Genomic DNA, 9,192 nt, shown 5'->3' with positions numbered 1-9,192 from the left:
AATATGTATCTCAACTATCCACTATCGTAAAAAAAAATGTTTTGAATTTTTCTAAGGGAAATTATTTCAAATAGTAAAATTGTTGAAAATATTTACAAGATATAGTAAAATTTTATAACTATCAATGATAGACACTGATAGACACTCATAAATTTCTATCAATATCGCTGATAGATTTTTATCCGTATCTATCAATATCACTGATAGAAGTCTATCAATGTTTATCAACGTCTATCATTAATAATTCTAAAATTTTGTTATATTTTGTAAATATTTTGGTTTATTTTTCTATATTTAAAAACAGACCTTTTTCTAAATCATCTCCTAAACTGACTTTTTATATTTGTATTATAGTTCCAATTAATCCTAACTAAATCATCTATTTTTAAAATTATTTTTATGTTTATCTTATTTTGAATCTTCAAATTTTATATTATATTAATTTCCTTAACTTAATTTTTATATTTATATTATATTTTATGTTAGTCATAACTAAATCGTACATTTTTTAAATTGTTTTTATGATTATTTTTATTATAATTTTGTTTCAAAATGTGAAATGTTAAAAACATCTCATTTTTATTAGTTAATCTTATTTTAAAATTTTGAATCATATTATTTTTTGTTTTAAATATTTCATTGGAAATAATAGCAAAATAGAAATTTCATCGAATTTATAGCAAATACACTTTCACTCGCGTGTTACCACTTTTCTTTAACCTTAAAATGCCCTCATCTGAATTTTCAACTGTAATTCTGCCATTTATAGATTTTTTAGCATGAATTCTGATTGTCTCCCTACACTTTTGAATTTTAAAAATCGAATGTAATCCTTTTTTATTTCAATATCATATTTGATCTTAGCTTCAATTTCAAGTTTTATTTTATCTAATTTTTCAAAATTGATCTTTTTCTACTGATTTTATTTTTTGTTCACGATCGACGACAAGTCTACTTTGGAGCCTTGATTTTATTTTTTATCCTCAATCGATGACGAGTCACTTTGGAAGTTTGACTTAATTGATCAAATTCACCAATGCATAGATGAAAGACTCGACTTAATCGACCATCGACTAAGCGTTCGAGTTGCAAATCTCTTCTTTTCAAAGTAATTCCTATCTAGCCATTGTGAAAAGATAAACCCAGTATATGGTTCTAGATATGCTTCTAGATAAGAAACTGAACCTCAGAGTCCCTATCCTTTGCTTTATCGGGCGCGTGAGAAAAATCATAAAATCATATTGTTATCTTTTTTTAAATATTAAAACTAAACTTTTTTTTTTCAAATATCATTTTATTTATTTGTTTTGATTTTTTAAATCTTTTTTCAACTTATTTTTTGTTTTTGCATTTATATTTTTTAATTAGTATATACATACATACATATAAAGCGAGTTAATTTTTTGTTTTAAACAAATTTAAGTTTTTTTTAACCTGTTGTATACCCTCCCCCATCTTCTTTGTGTCAATGATTTCCTTAAAGTAGCAGAGTGGAGAAAATTATGGTTGCGATGATAAATTTAGAGACGGTGATTCTATTTAAGACAACACCATTGCTAGGAGTTGAGGTCAACGATGGAACTTGTGTTGGAGGAATCGAGATAGAAGAAGATGGAATTTGAGTGATCATTGGTGGCTCCAAATGAGTAATAAAATGAAGCCGGTGGAGAATGAGTTAAAGTAAATCTGATGGTGATGTTTTGGTGGAAGAAGAGGGACCACACCCAACAGAGAAAAAAGGGATGAAGATAGAATTGAAGTCGGAGGTGTCGCCACTATTGGTGGAGGAGTCGATTTCAGAGAGGAAAAGGATGACAAATTGGTTGGAGAAGAGGTCGATGCGGTGGTCAGAACCTGGCCAAGATAGACACCGATAGTCTCTAGATGTTTGTTTTAATTACAATGTAATTACGAAGATTTCTGAATAAGTCAATTGCAATCTCATTATGGTTGAGGATAGTTTAGACTTTTATAAATTCGTTTTTTTAAAATTCGTTTTGTCATTTTTACGAGTGAAATGTTCATTTGCTATTTTCATAAATGAAAAGTTAAAATCTGCTATTTTATGAGTGGAGAGAAGGTTGAAGATGATATAATATTGTTGTGTGTTGAGAATATGTTTATAAATGAGGTATATGGGATAACTTTAGATATAAATATTTAATACAAACCCAAGTAATTAAATTATTAACTTTTAAGCTTTTATATAAAGATATCTTGTTATTTAGGGGTCATTTGGTTTAGGGTTTTAGAGATGCATCAAAATAAAAGATGTTTGGAAACAATATATATGGAAATCAAATGTTCAGAATCAAATATGATTGTATTTAATCGATTAGTTAATCAAACAATAAATATCATTAAATCCATCGATAACAAAATTAATTAATTAAGAAAAAAATTATCATTTTAATTAAAAATATTTGAAACTAGTAAATTATAATTAAAACAAACCAATTGATATACTTAATGAGTTTTATATTAATTATACTTCAATATTCAATTATTTTAAATTAATTTAGTTAGTTTTAGAAACTATAAACTCAATTTAAGTTTTATTAATTAATATAATAAAAATATATTTTAATAAAACAATATATTATATACAAAGTGAAAAAATGAGGGGAAAAAAACAATCATGATATGATAATAAAAATATTAATCCAGAATACTAGGAAACGTTTTATAGTTATGATGTGTTAATAATGGGTGAAGTAATAAAAATTAAGTACAATAACTAACTAACTGGTTAAAAATAATCAATAAATAATTAATTATGACCAGTGAAAAAATAAAATTTTAGTATTAGTTCGATTTAATTAATCTCAATTAACTAGTTAGATATGTTTAAGATATTCATTACTGGGTTATCAACAAAATCAATAAAATATTCAATGAGTATTATGCTATAAAATTGAATTAAATATATTTTTACTGAAATATTATTGAGTTATTTTAATTAAATAATTAGATGCATTGGTTTTGGTGAGTTAATATTAACTATATTAAAAAATGAATGATGGAAAAATGGGAAACCTATCATTCTGTAAGGACACGAGAAAGAGAAACCCCACCATTTCATAATACATTATGAAATAGTGAACTTTTTGTTTTCTCAAGCTCCTTCGCCAAATGAGTTTTGTCGACTCTCTCAATAATTGTTGGGTCTACTCACTTAATTTCTTGAATCAAGAAAAGTCCAAATGATGAAATGGCTTCAGCTGAACCAATTCATGATCCAAAAGCCTAGTTAATTTGCCCCAAAAACTTGGTAGATAGATTGTTTGACTCTGGTTGCTCCACAACCTTCCAACTGATGTGCAACACATGGTGAATACCACTTTCACTACCTGATGGAAGAGACACCACTTTCTGATGAGAAAAGAAAAATAACAAACAAATTTTATTTTCTCTCTCTTTTGTTTCAGTATGTTGTTTACAAAAATGCTCTCTAACCCTCTTCTCTTTCCGATTGTTTGCGTGAGTTTGCTGTGAGAATGAAGAAGAAGAAGAAACATGCAATGTGATAAAGAGAAAGAAGGGAAGAAGAGATACACGGAGATGTATGTGGTTCGGCAATTGAGTGCCTACATCCACGGGAAGGAGAAGAACTTTATTATTCAAGAGCTAAGTCACTTTCGTTACAAATCTTGTAGCTTTCTTGTAAGTTTTTGAAAGATTGTCCTACTAAATATAAATGATGCATATTTATACTTTGAGCTAATACAAATAGTTACATAACAAACTGTAAAAAATTGTAAAAAGCTGTTGAAGACTTGATTTGTATGCTTGAGCTTATTTATACTTCAAATCTTCATCTTAAGCTCAACATGCAAGCTTTTCTCCTTCCAGATCTAACTTGTCTTCACCTTTTTTCAGGTAGCTGGAAGCCAATCTGACCAAGATAGTTTGAGAGCTTGAGCTTTGAAATAGGTTTGGTAAGCATATCAGCAGCATTCTTAGTGGTATGAACTTTGTGTACTTCGACTTCACCTTTTTTTATTCTGTCCCTTACGAAATGATATTTTATATCTATGTGTTTGGTCCTTGAGTGGTATTGAGGGTTTTTTGAACGATGAATGACACTTTGGTTATTACAGTAGATTTTAACTACTGTTTGATTGATACCAAAGTCTTTCATCAACCTCTTTAGCCACAATGCTTCTTTTATAGCTTCTGATAATACCATGTATTCTGCTTCCGTAGTAGATAGGGTTGTGATAGACTGAAGATTTACTTTTCAACATAGTAAATTTGGACCATATAAGAATAGATAACATGTTAATGATCTCCTTTTGTCTTGGTCACTTGCAAAATCTGAATCAACATATCCATATAGCTCTAATTCTGTTTCTTTTGTACTTTGATATGTTAATTTAGATTGTTTATACCATATTAAGTATCTTAATATCCATTTTGTTGCTTCCCAGTGTCTTTTTCCAGATATGCATCTACTGACAAGACTAGTACAATACGATAAGTCTGGTTTAGTTGATATCATTAGATACATTAAACTACTTATTGCTTCGTTGTAAGGGATTAATTGCATTTGAGTCAAATGTTCTATATTTGTTTCTTAGGTGAATTATCTAAGGAGAGTTTAAAATGACTAGCAATAGGTATAGTAATAGGCTTAGCATTAGACGTATTGAACCTTTTAATAACTTTTTCACAGTAGTTTGTTTGACTGATGGTGAGGATAGAGGAATCCCTATCTCTGTTTATTTCAATCCCAATAATCTTTTTAGACTGACCCAAATCTTTCATGTCAAACTCTCTCTTTAGGAGATCTTTGACATGTTTTATATCCTCCTTAGATTTCCCAGCTAGCAACATATCATCCACATAGAGGAGTAAATAGACTTTGTCCTTATAGATAGTTGAATAACATAAGAACAAATGTCATAGGTACTTCTTTAAAACCCAATACTCTCTATGTAGTCATTGAATCTTCTATACCAGCATCTAAGGGATTGTTTAAGACCATATATAGATTTGTTTAGGAGACAATAAAGATCTTCCTTTCCTCTTTCTTCAAACCATTTAGGTTGAACCATATAGATAACCTCTTATAGATTTCTATGAAGGAAAGTTGTTTTAACATCTAGTTGATCTAATTCAAGGTTGTAATGAGCAACTAGAGATAGTAGAAGTCTGATAGAGGTTTGCTTTACTACTGGTGACAAAATTTCAAAATAGTCTATGCCTTCCCTTTGAGTAAATTCCTTAGCCACTAACCTAGCCTTATACCTAGGTTTTTCTTCTTTAGTAGAACCCTCCTTTAGTTTATATCCATTTGGAAGCTATAGGCTTGCATACTTTAGGAAGAGGAGTCAGGGTCCAAGTGTTTTTTACACTGAGTGATTCTATTTCTTCACACATAGCTTCAATCCAAGACCTAGTATTAGGGCAGCTCACTGCCTCATCAAAAGTAGTAGGTTCTTGGTCATTAGGAGCTATTGTGACATTTAGAACTAGGTTCATGTAATTAGTTTCAGTATACCTAGCTGGAGGAACTATCACTCTTCTTTGTCTATCCTTAGTTGATAAGTACTAACTCAGATCAGGTTGAGTTTCAGTATGCTCAGTAGACTCACCTGAGTTTTTCTCTTGTTCTTCTTCAGATTCATTAGGAGGATTATGACTAGTGGATGAATCTTTAGGTGCCTCCACCTCAATCCTAGCAGTAGTAGGGTTTTTAGGAACTTCACAGGTTATCTTTTCCTTTTGCACAAACATCTCTTTCTCTCTAAAAGTAACATCCCTGCTTACAACAAATCTTTTCTCAATAGGATTCCACATCTTAAAGCCTTTAACACCTTCTGAGAACCCAACAAACATACACTTTACTGCCCTAGATTTTAGTTTCCTTTGACTTTGGTGAATATAGCCAACACATCTAAATACCCTTAGATTATCTAGGTTAGGAGGATGTTTTATCCATTTTTCTTCAGGAGTTAGGAAGTTTAGGGAGGAATGAGGACACCTATTTAAGGTGAAAACAGTGTAGCTTGTTGCCTTAGCCCAATACTTTTCACTAAGAATAACATTTGAAAGTAGACATCTGACCTTTTCCATGATTGTTCTATAAGTCTCTCAACAACTCCATTATGTTGAGGAGTAAATCTAACAGTCCTATGCCTAGTTATGCCCGTTTCTTTACAAAACTTATTAAACTCTTCACTACAGAATTCTAGTCCATTATCAGTTCTCAAGTATTTAATTTCTTTAGAAATTTGCTTCTCCATCATGAGTTTCCATTCCTTAAACTTATCAAACACTTGGTCTTTAGTTTTAAGGAAGTAAACCCAACTTTTTTCTAGAGAAGTCATAAGTGAAAGAGAGTAAATACCTTGAGCCACTTAGGCTAGGTGTAAGAGCTAGACCCCATAGGTCTGAGTGAATATAATCTAGGATAGCCTTTGTGATATGTTGTGCTTTAGTAAAATTTTGTCTTGTAGCCTTTCCTAAAACACAATGTTCACAAAAAGTTAAATTATCTAAGAGACCTTTAGGTAGAATCCCTTTCTTAGATAAGACTTATAGGCCTTTAACACTAATGTGAGATAATCTTTTGTGTCAAACATCAGTCTCAGTGATCTCATTTGTGGTGGCAACATGTGCCTCTATCATCATTTCAACTCCTTTAACCACAAATAAGTCATTTACTTTTTCCCTAACAAATATTACCTTAAAGTCTTTTAGCACCTCAAGGGTTCCTCCTTTGCCCCTATATTCACACCCAATTGCATCAAACATTCCTAAGAAAATTAGGTTTCTCTTAAGAAGTGGAACATATCTCACATTTCTAAGAAGTTTAACAGTTCCATCCTTAAGTTTCATAGAAACAGAGCCAATACCTTCTATTTTATAGCTTAGGTTGTTTCCCATGTAAACCACTTCTCCTTCAATTTCTTTATAGGTGTTGAACCATGGTCTCATAGAGGTCATGTGATAGGTGCATCCAGAATCTAGAACCCAATCATATTTTCCTAGGGGATTTACATGGTTGGATTTTTCTAAGGTTGAGGCTAGAGCATCTGAGTAGATATAAGATCCTTCTACCACAGAAGCTTCAGGCTGTTTACCTTTAGAGTTTTTTTCTTTCTCTTGGTTCTTCCTTTTAAGAATAAAACAATATTTGATTAAATGTCATTTCTTTTTGCAGTATTTACATTTTAGTTTCTGTTTAGGCTTATTTTCTTCCAAATTATGTGGTTTTCTGTCATTTGAGTGATTTGGTTTCAAATTTCCTTTAATAAATAATCTTTCACCACTAGATTGATCCTTTTTGACAATTTGTAACTCTAGCTCTCTAGTTCTTAAAGCTGATATTATTGTATTAGTATTTATGTTATCTCTTCTGTATTTTAGAGCATTTTTAGTTTCCTACAAGGTTCAGGTAGAGAATTAAGAAGCACATAGGCCTCATTTTCATCTCCAAGTTTCTTTCCTAAGGCTTTGAATTCAGCAACAATTTTCTTGAATTCATCTAGATTATTAGTTAGAGACTTTAATGAATCTATTTTAAATGTAAAGAATTTTTCCCTAAAGTACATTTTACTAGGAAGATCCTTTGTAGCATATAAGTCTTCCAATTTAATCCATATCCTATAGGTTGTCTCTTGATCGAAAACTTTTTTTAAAACATTGTCACAAAGGTTTAAGACTAATGTACCATAAGCTGCCAGGTCCCAATCTTCTTTTTCTTAAGTTGTCACTGAGGCTGGGAGTGTAGATGGGTCAATGAGAACTCTGTGAGCCTTCTGTTGGCCAATAATTGCTTTGATTTTGGCCTTCCATAGGCCAAAAACTCCTTTACCATCAAACTTCTCTACTTCGAATCTTGCTACTGACATCCTAGAGTGAAACTTGAATCTTGAATCTTCAAGAATTACAATCTTGTAAGTCTTTTGCTCTAATACCACTTTGTTGGGTCTGCTCACATAATTTCTTGAATCAAGAAAAGCCCAAATGATGAAATGGCTTCAGCTGAACCGATCCGTGATCCAAAAACCTAGTTAATCTACCCCAAAAACTTGGTAGGTAGATTGTGTGGCTCTGGTTGCTCCACGACCTTCCAGTTGATGTGCAACACGTGGTGAATACCACTTTCATTGCCTGATGAAAGAGACACCACTTTCTGATGGGAAAAGAAAAATAACAAACAAATTTTATTTTCTTTCTCTCTCTCGTTTTAGTCTGCTGTTTACAGAAATGCTCTCTAACCCTCTCCTATCTCTGATTGTTTGCGTGAGTTTGCTGTGAGAATGAAGAAGAAGAAGAAACATGCAATGTGATAAAGAGAAAAAAGGGAATAAGAGCTACACGAAGATGTATGTGGTTCGGCAATGGAGTGCCTACATCCACGAGAAGGAGAAGAACTTTATTATTCAAGAGCTAAGTCACTTTCTTTACAGATCTTGTAGCTTTCTTGTAAGTTTTTGAAAGATTGCCCTACTAAATGTAAATGATGCATATTTATACTTTGAGCTGATACAAGTAGTTACATAACAAACTGTAAAGAAATTGTAAAAAGTTGTTGAAGACTTTTGTATGCTTGAGCATATTTATACTTTAATAATATTTATTTATTTATTTATTATCATTATCCCTCTACCAATCCAGATTTTTTCCCTGTTCGAGGATGGTTGGTGTACCTAACTCTGTTGATTTAGTGAATTCTCCTTTATTAGGGACTATTTAGGACGTTGAGTTGAGATAGAATTTCTGTAGTTTATATGTTTGTTGAGTTTATATATATGTATATGTGAAATTCAGATGTTTGTGTTTGGGGTACATGGTTGAATTCATATGTAGCTGAGTTCATATGTCTCTGGTATCTGATGCGGTTTTTTGAATTTAAAGTAATATGCTTTTATCACTACTATTTTTGTTTTAAAACTTTAATAATTCTACCCATCTTTATTTGAATAAAATATGGATTGCAGTTTTTTTTTTTTTTTTTTCCTTTTGATTTTTAAAGTTTTTCTTTCTTTCTTTCTTTCTTTAGGCAACAAACAACAATTAAATTAAACAAGATATGATCTTGCTGCTTACTTGCTATATCTCTGCGTGCTTGCACGACTCCCATTACATTTCTTGCAGAAATAGGGTTAAATAAAATGAGAAATCAAAAAGAAAATCACAACTTTTTATTCCTAATTATTCTCTATGAATTTCGTTATCATC

This window comes from Benincasa hispida, chromosome 9 (genome assembly GCF_027475165.1).
Source record: "Benincasa hispida cultivar pf3 chromosome 9, pf3_genome.v1.1, whole genome shotgun sequence".
In the NCBI taxonomy this organism is placed as follows: domain Eukaryota; kingdom Viridiplantae; phylum Streptophyta; class Magnoliopsida; order Cucurbitales; family Cucurbitaceae; genus Benincasa; species Benincasa hispida.
The sequence above is the reverse complement of the archived record's forward strand: the minus strand, read 5'-3'. Positions refer to the sequence as shown.